The sequence below is a fragment of the Triturus cristatus genome, chromosome 4_2, assembly GCF_964204655.1.
Source record: "Triturus cristatus chromosome 4_2, aTriCri1.1, whole genome shotgun sequence".
In the NCBI taxonomy this organism is placed as follows: Eukaryota; Metazoa; Chordata; class Amphibia; order Caudata; family Salamandridae; genus Triturus; species Triturus cristatus.
This window is the reverse complement of record NC_140586.1, coordinates 342179506-342191878: the sequence shown is the minus strand read 5'-3', so window position 1 is coordinate 342191878 and position 12373 is coordinate 342179506.

Sequence of the window (12373 nt, the reverse complement as noted above, 5' to 3'; positions counted from 1 at the left end):
GAAAACTCAAGTAAAAATCAGAAACAAAGGGAATCAGAAAAAATAGTGCCCCTTCCAATTAGACAATGTCTCATGGAGACTTTTAATTCTTCCTATTCTCTATTTCCCCCTACCCGATAATTCCTGCAGATACTCTTGAGCCTGAATTTCTGGAGAGAACACCCTAGCAATCCACATATGAATGACCTTCAGACATGCAGGGCTCATTAAATACACTTCACAGCCTAGCTTCTGGAAGGGAGTAATCAGTTGTCGGAGCCTCTATCTTCTCTCTACCGTTGTGTGGAAGAACTCTGGCCTAACAAAGAAGGTATGACCCTCAGCGGAGCGCCTAGCTTCAGGTCTGGCTTTATCAAAAACTGCCTGTCTCAGGAGGAAATTACCAAAAAAGATCAGAATGGCCTCTCTCTTCTGATCGCTCTGTCCACTTCTCTTCTTTAACTTTAGTGGGAATCGGTGCGCTCTCTGCACCTCCGAGTCCCAGTCCCAATGTGCCAGTTCTGCGAAGGCCCCCTCAGCAGCCATAGGAAGAACTCCTGAATGTCTTCCCCTTCAACATTTTTTGCTATGATTAGCAGCCTCAGGTTATTCCGCCGGGGCGGTTCTCAAAATCCTCCAGCTTCCAAAAAACATGGGTCATTCTGGCCTCATTTGCGGTAGCCTGCTGCCCCGTATTCTCGGCCCTGGCTTCCTATACCACAATCAGTTCTTCCAGCTCTGTAGTGCGTTCTGCAAACTCAGTGCATGCCTTGTTAACTTTCCGAATGGCTCCCTGCAATTTGTTTGTCACCAGATGTTCTTGCCAGGCTTCTACTTACATCTGCTTAAGGGTAGAGTAAATTAGTCCCATCGAGGGGGAGGATTCAGAGACAGCCTTGGGTTCTGAGAATAACTCATCAGCTTCAAGCTGTATTCCATCGTCACCTAGCTCTCCAGCCTCTGACCCGAAGTAAGTAGCTGAATAGTCCCACTTCATCTGGCTAGACTTGCTGAAGTCTGATTGCGATCCCTTTAATTCAAGACTCTTCCCCCCCAATGTTCTTCCTCTTTTTCAGAACAGATGTCCATTTCTGTGTGGCTGGTTTGGTAGAAGGTCTGTCTGTATCCCCTCCAGAAGTATCTAGATCAGTGTCACCATTTTCACTACCATTGGCAATTTCCGAGCCATCAGTGAGGGAGTAAAACGTATCCCGTTCCGGGGTTCTCACTGCTTTTGGGAGTAACTGAGCACTGCTTAGATCCATTAAACACAAGGGGTCCCCTAAATCTAACTTCTCCCCTTGCATCACCAAGATCGATTGTTCCAGGCAGACCGTGTCTACCCCACCTTCTGCCCAGTCATCTTGCGGCAGGCTCAAAGTATTTGCCTCGCTACCAGCCCCCTTTGCATGCGCTCCTGACTGCGCCTCGGTACTCACGCTATTCCTCAGGATATGGTCGCCAGCACAAGCTTGTTCTTTCTCCAGCTTGGCACTTATCCCCTCCTTGTCAATTGATTTATTGTTTCCGACTGGCTCACGCCTGGAAAACATCCCAGGGACTGTCGGCTGTTTTGACCTCACCACTGTCTCGCCAGGACGCTGCTCTTTGCCTTTCGATTTGCCGCTTGTCTCCCCCTCCTCCTCACGACCTGTAGCAGGAGTAGCGTCTTTATTTTCTCATCCGGCCAGTGTCTTCCGGGCAGGTAGCGGACCACGCAGTCCTCCGGTTGCTCCAGCCTCTACCCGATCCTTGGGGAGTTTGGCTTGCTTGGGGGGCATCTTGTTCTGCTGCATTGAGTGTCTGTCTCTCACACGGCCACCGAAAAGTTTGGATGTGGCTCAAGCCAGCAGGTATTCAATTTGTCTAGTTCTGAAAATGCCTTGCTGTATTCTGTGACTCATTCGAGTGTATAGTCCACCCCTGAGTTTTCTTAAACCATATTGTTGTCTCTAGCGAGGGTGAGCAGTGCCAGTAGCACTCACACGCCGCTATCTTTCCTCCAAAAGCCCCGTGACTTGTGCGACCGTTTAAACTATTCTATACTTTACCATATGAAGATGTCCGCCCTGGTGGTTGTAATCTCCATGTTCCGGTGAAAAGGTACAAGTGGTAACTTTAAAGTCATAATCTAGGCTCCAGCCCCTGACGTTAGGGAGTGGGGACATGCAAGTGTTCACTTTTCAGTCATTTTACACTTGTAAATGGTAAATAGTCTAAAGTAGGAAAGTTAGTAAAAGTTTTAAGAGTAACCTTACACTTGTAGATTGACTCACAAGTAAGGTTACCTTTGTGAATATGACCAATAGGTTTGTGAACTGTAGCACTACTTCATGTACTACAAAATGCAGTTTGTGAACTGGGCCCAATATCTTTGGGATCTTTAATATGACTACCATAACACACTGTCTGTGTAGGGACTTATATTACATCACTATAATTACACACTACCTCTGCGGAGATCTTGGCATCACTATCATCACACACTATGGGCCTGATTCATAAAGGTAAACTTAAACTTTTGTGTATGTTTACTATCTTTTTGCTTTTCAAAAACTACAAGTTAATAGTAATTTTATGACTGCAAAAACACTACAATTGGGGCGGAGAACTCAGCACTATAAAATGATAGGACAGTCCTGCCTATCATTTTATGTGCGGAGTTCTCCTTCCCAACTGTGGAGTCCCCACAGTCGTAAACTTACTATTAACTAGTAGCATGAAAGTAGCAAAAAAATTGTAAATTTATACAAAAGTGGAAGTTCACCTTTGTGAATCAGGTCGAAACTCTAGACTTAAACATGAGTATCTTCACGCACTATCTTGGTTTAATTTGAACATCCCTATAATCTGATATCTCTGTGGGAACACAACTCTAGTCACTCATGATCTGCGTTTGAACTTGAACATGCTTATCTTCCACCACTATCCCTGTGGGTACTCGAATATCATCCCTACAACCTATCAGTCTGGTGACTTAAACATGGCTATCTTCACAAACTATCTATGTAGAGACTTGTACATTTTTTTTACACATTATCACTCTGGGAGCTTGAGCATAATTATCTTCACACACTATCTCAGGAGGGACTTGAATACCATAATTATCACACATTATGTGGAGGCTTGAACATGCCTGTAATCACGCACTGTCTCAGTGGGGACTTGAATATTATTATCTTTACATACTATCACCGTATGGACTTGGCCATGATATTCTCCACACACTACATAGCAGAGACTTGAACACCACTATAATCACATACTATGTGGAGGCTTAAACGTGCCTCTAATCACACACTATCTCTTCGAGGACTTGAATATCATTATCTTTACACACTAACATGCTTACCTTTACACACGTTCTATGTGATATTTTGAACACCCCAATAACCACACACTATCTCCATGGGGACTTGAACATGCCAGTAACCATAAAATACCACTGTGGGGTCTTGAACATCCCAATAATCGCACACTATCTCTGCGGGGAATTGAACATCCTTATAATCCCACACTATCTCTTTGCGGAATTGAATATCATTATCTTTACACCATATCACTATATGAACTTGGATATGATAATCTCCATATACTACATTGTTAGGGACATGAACACTACTATAATTACACACTATGTGGAGGCATGAACATGCCTATAAGCGCGCACTAACTCTGTGAAGACTTAAGCATCATCATGTTCAAGCAGTAGGTGTGTGGAGACTTGAACATTATTTCCACAAACGATTGTTATGGGGACTGGAATATGCCTTCCTTCATGTACCATCTCTGGGAGATCTTAAACATCCCAAAAACCACACACTATCACTCTGGGAACTTTAACATCCCAATAATCACACACTATAGGGGAGAGGTGTGGCGCCGTGGCCAGGGTGACTGACGCTGGACACTGCGGATCACGGTTCGATCCCTGGCTCCGGTGGCAGGGGTCTGCCCAGCACCATGCGACTCTGGGCAATAGCTCGCTTAATCTTCCCAACGGCCCCCCGCGCCGAGATACCCCTTCGGGGGTGATTCGTGCGCTATACAAGTACTGGATTTACATTTACAAGTACTGGATTTACATTTACATCTCTGTGGGGACTTGAACATCACTATAGTCACACACTATTTCTGCCGGGACTTGAATGCCATTATCTTTACACACATTCACTGCATGGACTTTACCATGATAATCTCTATACTCTGTTTCAGCAGAGACTTGGAAAACCACTAAAAGCACACATTATGCATAGGCTTAAACATGCCTGTAATCACAAACTACCTCTGTTGGGACTGTCATCTCTACACACTATTGATGTATGGACAGGACCACGATAATCTCGACACACTATGTTGATAGAGACTTGAACACCACTATAATCACACACTATGTGGAGGCATAAACATGTCTGGAATCACACAGTAACTTAGTGGGGATGTATATATCATTATGTTTTTTACACACTATCACTGCGTTGACTTGACCATGATAATCTCCACACACTGCATCGGTAGGGACTTGATCACTGCTATAGTCACACAGTATGTGGAGGCTTGAACATGCCTGGAATCATAAACAATTTGCTTGAGGATTTTAATATTATCTTTATACACTATCAATGTATGAACTTAACCATGATAATCTACACATACTATGTTGGGAGGGACTTGAAAACCACTATAATCACACACTGTGCATAGGCTTAAACATGCCTTGGCATCATTATCTTCACACACTATCTGTGTGGTACTTGAATGTTATATTCATCACACACTATCTTTATGGGGACTTGAACATGCTTACCTTCACACACCATCTATGTGACATCTTGAACATCTCCATAACCACACACTATCCCTGTTGGGACTTGAATATCATTATCTTTACACACTATCACTGTATGAATGTGGCCATGATATTCTCAGCACACTATGACAGAAAGGACTTGAACACCACTGTAATCACACACCATGAGGAGGCTTGAACATGGCTATAATCATACAATAACTCTGTGAAGACTTAAGCATCATTATCTTAACACACTGTCTGTGTGAAGATTTGTACATTATCCTCACACATTATCTTTTGAGGGGTCATGATTATGCATGCTTTCACACCTTTTCTGTGAGGTTTTGAACATCCTAATAACCAAACACTAGCCCAGTAACCACACTCTATCTCTGTGGGGACCTGCACATCCCAGTAACCACACGCCATCTCTTTTGGAAACTTAAACCTCCCAATAACTACATGCTATCTGTGTGGGACTTGATTATCACTGTAATCACAGAGTATATTTGTGAGGACTTCAGCAAGATTATTTTCATGCACCAGATTTGTTAGGACTTGAACATTCTTCTAATTATAAACTATCCTTGTGCTGACTTGAACATCATTCTCTTCACATACTACCTCTGTTGGAGACTTTCATCATGGTTTTAGGCAGCATCTCTGAAGAGTCTATGATACTACTATGTTCACATAAGACCTCTGTGGGTATCATCACACACCATCCATATGCAAACATTAACATTACATGTAATTGCTAGGGAGATATGTTCTAATAGTTACTTTGAAATAAATGAAAATAATCACAATACTTTATACTAGACAACATTGATGATTGCATCATTTAATTTATACATGTGTTATAATCCATTACTTCTAGACGTGGGTGAAATTATGCAGAGTAGTCAGAGTAATTTCAATCATTTAACATTACTCTCTATGTTTGCATATTTATGTGTCATTTGGCACTGAAATCCTACAGCAGGAGCACAAGAAAGATGAATATAGCGAGCATGAGTAGCTGCTTGCTGCTGCTGTTCAGATTTTGTTGCATTTAGAGCTGATTTTTTAGTGCAAAATGCATCCTCATGTACATTATGAATGCAAGGGTACATTCTGTGCTAAAACATAGTGCTAAATGATGGGATATGCTCCTTGAGAAATTTTGTAAAATTGTCTGTAATTTTGCTGTAACTTCGTGTAATGATGCTCCAGCAAATTATGTCCTGAAAATTTGAGCACTAAGCAGAGAGTTACATACATTAAAAAAATCCCTTTTGTAATCAACATATATATTTTATTTTCTGGCACTTTAAATTGTCTAATCCATCTATTGTGTACCCATAGAATAAAAGCATCCATTGCATTATGAAAAGATCATGATGCCATTTGCATATCTTGCTGATACAATAAACATTTAGCCTTTTGGCCACGACTGCATTCAGTAGCAAATGACAATTATAGAGCCCCACAAAGATGGTAACACACGTTCAAGTCACCACAAGGATGGTTCATATTTGCACATTTGAAGCAGAGCCTTGTATTATGATTTTTTTTCTTAAAATGTTTCCACAATTGGAATATTTTTAAAACATTAGGAAAGGTTAGTACCCATAAGGTAAGTGTCCACACTTGGCCCCCACAAGGATGGTAACGTGTATGTATGTGTGTGGAGTTAGGCCTGGCTGGTGAATGGTGGATTGCAGAGTGTCTGGTGTGTGTGTGTGTGTGTGTGGAGCGAGATCAAGGGTGGGTCCAGGAATAATGATGAGGAGGAGGAGGCCCAGGTGCTGAGTGTGGTGGGGGTGAAGCAAGAATGGTAAGCTGAGTGGGGTTGTGGACAAGAGGGGGGTACAGGTGTGGGAGGAGCCTAGGAGATTAGGTGGGTAGTGTCAATCAAAGAGACAAAGGGAGACCAGGAACGTAGAGGGGAAGGGGGGCATAAGTGGAGTTGGGTGGTAGGGGCACAGAGGAAAGGCAGTGCCAGGGAGGAAGAAGGGGTCATAGATATCGGCAGAGTTTGGGGCACAGAGCAAAAATGGGTGGAGAGTAGGGGGTCAGAGGAGGAGCATAGGGGAGAGATGCTGATTGTGGGTAAACAAGCAGTTTGGTGATTAAATAGGGTGAACCTTATGGTAGGGAAACCCAACATGTATTTAACTGACCCACCCCTCCTACGAGTTTTGGGGGGGAGTCTAATTTGGGGATGCAGTATTAAAAGGGGTGTTGGAGTGTACTATGAAAGGGGTGATAGGAGGCACGGAATGATGTGGCTTGTTGGTTTTCTTGGGAGTTACCCATAGTTTTTTTATATTGCTCTCTTTTCTCTATGGAGGGGATACCCAAAAAAGGTAGGGGTGACTTGGGGAATAGGCTTGTGACAGTTTTTATAACCAACCACAAGGGGGCACCAAACAGACCTACTGCGGTTATGTTATTGAAAGGGGTCTCTGGGGGTGTCGAAGGACTGGTCGCATGGGGACAATTTCTTGTGCAGTACCCTCTTCTTTATTCACCCACCACAAGGGGGCACCCAAAAAGTGACAATTTGTGTGCTGGTACTGAAAGGGGCTATATAAGGTAGAGAAACAGAAGGAAGGCGAGCGTGAAGTGACACTTGGAGGAATGGCAATCTAAGAGCATTTGGGCTCCTCACAAAGAGAGGGTAAAGTTGGTGAACAGCAAGTGGAGATTCCTGCTATGACATCTGAGAGTATTAACATTTTCTAAATAGGGTGGGGGTAGATGAATGAGGCAAGGAGACGGCCCCTGTGGCAATTGGTTGGATGGGGCGTAGAGAATAATCATGGCATGAAAAACTGGCAGCAGTGCATGGATTGGCAGCATCTGCAGAAAGTTTGTGGTGCATGCCAAATGATTTTTCCTCCTTAGATTGAGTATATGATCCACAGAGGGAAGGTCAAGCTTTTTTGAAGGCAGATCATGTATATCTGTGGTAAGTTGAAAATGGTAGGCCGAGCAATGTGCATCCAACCAATCAATGGACGCTGAGCAGTGGCAAAAGCACTTGGTTACAGGGAGAATGCAAATAGAGAGCCAATAGGAAGGGTGTTAATGGTCATTCAAAGGCTTAAAAATAGGTAGGTACACTTCCAAAGGATATTAGGGGGGGAACATATGAAGGGCAGGCACAGAGGTGTGTGGGATCAAGAACCCCTGCTAGGTTTTAATGTACCACCATGACCTTTTTTTGGTCAGCCTGGTTCCCTCTTTATTAATTTCTCCAGTGTCTTTCTATCCTGCATATGATTAGCGCAATCTTTCAAAGTTTTTCTTGACTTCATATTCCCAATTAGGTGCCTGACATTTCAGGCCTAAGAATACTCCGAAAGGGTGTGCTACTTAGATTGTGGGAGGAGCCTCCCAAAAGATGTCATAGGCACAGAGGGGGAGTGGACCTCACTCCACACTCCTGTCCCATCTCTATGCCATTAGAATCAGTGGGCGGGCATGGGAATGGCAGGCTACTTTCCTGGAAGGAAAAGGTCATGGGGTCTGGCGCCCATCTTTTGCATCTGGGTCTTTTGATCTGCAAGTGGGAGTTCCACAGGGTTCAGCGTTGAGCCCTATGTTAGTCAATATATATGTCACTCCTCTTGCGTTCTTGGCAGAGACTCTGGATGCAAAAATAATTTTGCATGCGGATGACAACCATTTACTTTTTTCCTTGGGTAGGAATAAAGTGTTTCCTGGCAGAAAATTCAGAACCTGTTTGATGACAGTCTTTCAATAGCTGTCTCACCACCAGCTTAAGTGTAATGCGTGGTAAAACGGAGCTACCTGTATTTGGTATTAGATCAGACGAGCCATGGCAGTCCTTTTGGCCGGAGGTTGCCCCCCCCTCCATTAAGCCATCGTAGCTCTGTCAAAAATCTGGGCATTAAGTTTAGTGGTGAGCTCTCTTTTTTGTCACAGGTTAATGCAGTAGTAGGGACCTGCTTTGGTCAGCTATGGATGCTTAGGAAGTTCTTCCATTTTTTTGTCTCTTTCTGCTAGGAAACTGGTAGTACAGGTGTTGATAACATCAAGGCTTGATTATGGCAAGGAACTGTATTTGGGCCTGCCTGATTACCTGATCCATAAGTTGCAGGCGGTCCAAAATGCAGCAGCTCGCTCGCTTCTCGGTTTGCCACCGAGAACTCATGTATCCCCCTATCTTAGAGAGCTGCATTAGGAAGAGGATCATTTTCAAGACCTTGCTACTGGTTCACAGGGCTCTTTGTCAGTCTTGTGCAGGGTATCGCAGAGCAAGAATTTGCTTTTATGCTCCTTCCAGGCCTTCGCACTAAGTCAACCTCTTTCTGCCCAAATTCCCCAAAATGTCAATGGTTTAGAACGGGAGGCAGGTCCTTTTTATTTTTGGGACCTTCACTTCGGAGCAAACTTCCTTCGGAGTTAATGTGCATTTCATCTACCCCAGTTTCCGAAAAAACTGAAAACATGTCTTTTAAAACAGGAGACCTATTGACCACCAAAGGAAAATATAGCACCTTGGTAGACTGAGTTCAAGTGGTAGACAATAGACAATACATTGCTCAGCAGTACACTGACAGCAATAAGGTGGGCCTTCTTTTTGCCTGGCAACTGAAAACAGAAACAGGCAGACATTTGTGCTAATCACTAGCAGGCCGGGCACCCCGTAAACTCACAGGGAGACATTACCAACGTCTTCATACAATACTACAGCCATTTTTCCTTAGTGCTACATGACAACTCTAACTAACACACTGATGAATGAAATGTGTCTGTCACAGTTAAAGCAGGAACAAATCAGAAAACTGGAAGAGCCGCTGATTCTGACAGACATTAAAGTTGTAAAAGATCACTTAGCTATGGGGAAATTGCCAAGGTCTGATATGCTTCCTCCAGAATTTTACAGTTCATATAAACCCGTGTTGGCTTCCAAACTCTTGGATATTTACACACTGCCAGATAGTACTGGATCTCTTTTCACATCCAACAGAAAAGCCAAGTGGTCTTATCCAAAACATGTTAGAGACCCACTGGACATCTTGTCATACAGACTAGGCCTGGGCATGAAATTCCCCTCATACGTGAGGTTTGTGGAGTTTTCCCACTCTGGGATATGTGTAGAGCACGGAGATCTGAAAACCTCAGCGGAGTGGATTTTAAGAGTGAGGAAAATCTAACTCCAGATCACCTCCCAGATAGATTTCTCAATGCAGGCAGTCGCAGATCATAGCTACCTCTCACGTTAAGAAAACCTTCAGTTCGAGTAGAATATCTACCTGAGCGGCAGAAAGAAGCAGCACCCTCTTGCGCTGCACATGATGCAGTTCGTGATGATTTTACAGCACAGGACAAACTCTCGGCGTCAAACATCAGCGAAGATAATTGCCAGAAAACTTCTTGATCTGATTAGGCACATGATACATCTGGAACAGTGCGGGCTCATTCTTGGCCGAAACACCCACACTGACCAGAGGTGATTCTTCCATGTCATGTCCAAGGGTACCCACATCCACATTTATACTCAGCGCTCTATGACCCCTCTAAAGCAGTTGTCCATGAGGGGCATTGACTACTTGCAGTCGCCTTACTTGATAACGAAAAAGTGTTTGATGCACTAATTTGCCCATATTCATGTTGTCAATATGGAATTCAGAAATGCTAAAACCAAATGGATCCATCTCCTGTACACCAACTCAGTGGCCAGAGTCCTCACAGGTTGCATTGTTTCTGAACAATAGACTATAAACGGGAGGGATCTAGCAAGGATGCCCCCTTTCCCCGTTCTTGTTCGTGATCTCAGTGCAACCTTTGGCAAGTAAATTGCTTACTCAGGGACTTGAATGGGGAGTCAATTTCTTCTGGATGACACACATAGTCTTGATGTATGAGGAAGATACTCTGTTTTTTCCAAGCAACCCAAAAGTTACTCTGCCAGATGTTATGAAGATCTTATCATACTTGGTGAGGTAGAGATCACCCATGGCTGCTGAACACCAGTCTTAGATGGGAAGCAGAAACAATTAATTATGGGGGATAAACATTTAGCATGAAAATGGCAGGCTACAGGGAGGCAATCTCAGAAAAACAGTAACTGGGATTAGACCTTCTGGTGCCGACTACTCATGTCCCCAATGCATAGGGTCTCCATTGTCAACATAGTTATCACCCCCTAGGTGCTGCACTGCTTTGTCGCCTTACCAATCCTAACAAAAAGGAAAATATTTTGAGAAAACTAGATTTTATACTTTTAGGTCTCATATGGGGGAACACAAGGAAACAATAGGCTTCAATCAATATGTAGCAAACACACAAGATGATGGACGGAGTGCTGAAACTTTTCAACCACTCACCACCAGCCAAGAGATCTGGGTTGAATCCATAATTTTTTTGCTCACAATCCCACCCCAGTTTAGACCCAGCCATATGCAAATCAGTTTTGACCCTGCTCCTCATGAGAACAGTCCGGCCCAAACTGCCAGTCCAGGTCCTTGCCGGACTGGAAGCAAGTATTGTGGGGCTGGTTTCGGAGTATCACCCCTCATCCGCCAGGCTAGCTTGCATCTAGTGGCACAGCGAGCAAGGGACCCACATTTGGTTATACCCATGGTCACTTAAGGTGAACATAGCAAACACAAAAAGATGGTGGACGGAGTGCTGAAACCTTTCAACCACTCACCCAAAGTCAAGAGATCTGGGTTGAATCCACTGTTATTTTGCTCACTATGCCACTTTTCAACCACTCACCCCCAGTCAACAAAATGTAAGCACCCTTAGAGGAGGGAGATATGCATGCTCCTAGTTAAGAAGTGTATTGCCTAGCAGCACACCTGCACTGTGGTTCTAAATGGATGGGAGTCACTCAGGCTCTTGAGTGCACTGAGATCACGGTCTGTGGGGGTGACATGAATATACATGAGTTGATTTTGGATGGCAAGGGACATATGAATGAAGTATGTACCTCCATACAGATGGTTCGGCATTGTTGGCAACAGTTTCTGAGCCATCAAGATAAAACAGCTAGAATAACTTTTGACAAGAAAATCGTGGGCCTCCCCACTAAATCGGGAGTGTTGGCATGCATGACAATGATAGCATTAATTGAGCTGCACATCAAATGAAGTGACATGATGCATCTCCTCCTTGGGGCTTCCAAATGAGGACACAGTAGCCAGAAGCTGGATATATTGAAGATCAGATAAAGTAAAATTCAGTGAACTGTTGTAAATTGTATTATCTCCCATTATTGACGTTATTATATCAATTGAAACTTTCACACGCACCTGCAAATTCGTTAGGCTGCAGCGAAGTGTAAACAATTGTCATAATCTACCCATTAGGAAATCGGAACATGGGACACTAAATCAAAATAACACAAAAAAAACATTAAAGGAGATGTTCCTGTCGAACGGCTCACTTGGAAACTGTTGCATGCAGTGCTAATAGATATGTTGGCATAACTGATTATTTCTCACGTAGAAACGTGACGTCTAGTGTGCACCTGCAGGGCTATTAGCCTTCAGTGAAGTCTAAATTCAGAGAATGATTGACAGATGAGTGTAGTAGTTGAAATGAACACTAAAAGTAGCTCCTTGTTTTAAAAAAGAAACA